Source organism: Etheostoma spectabile, chromosome 9 (genome assembly GCF_008692095.1).
Source record: "Etheostoma spectabile isolate EspeVRDwgs_2016 chromosome 9, UIUC_Espe_1.0, whole genome shotgun sequence".
Lineage (NCBI taxonomy): Eukaryota > Metazoa > Chordata > Actinopteri > Perciformes > Percidae > Etheostoma > Etheostoma spectabile.
This window is the reverse complement of record NC_045741.1, coordinates 4,107,289-4,107,600: the sequence shown is the minus strand read 5'-3', so window position 1 is coordinate 4,107,600 and position 312 is coordinate 4,107,289. Positions and strand designations below refer to the sequence as shown.

The 312-nt window shown below is 39.4% G+C and overlaps 1 protein-coding gene across 1 annotated transcript in view; it reads right to left on the bottom strand.

The window, feature by feature from the left end:
• exoc3l4 (exocyst complex component 3-like 4) overlaps positions 1-312 on the bottom strand; it is a 34,090-nt gene that overhangs the window by 1,495 nt on the left and 32,283 nt on the right. The window lies entirely within an intron of this gene.

Genomic DNA, 312 nt, shown 5'->3' with positions numbered 1-312 from the left:
GGGAGTCACACTGTGAAGAAATAATCCTTATAACTTATACAGTTGACAAAATACATGCATTTTTTCAATGAAAGTCAAGACGCTTTTGCTCTCTTGACATTTACTTATGACAATAATAACGTAATAATGTCATATGTCTTGATATTACACCCACAGCATAGCTGCACAAGCAAATGCGTGTCAAAAATGTGCTCCTCTTGGCCTTCCATACAAGTGGGTGACGTTGTCTCCCATATATGGGCATACTGGGGCCTGTATTTCTGCTAGCGGCAGAAATGAGCCAAAACACGATGAATTATGGACATAAAGTGG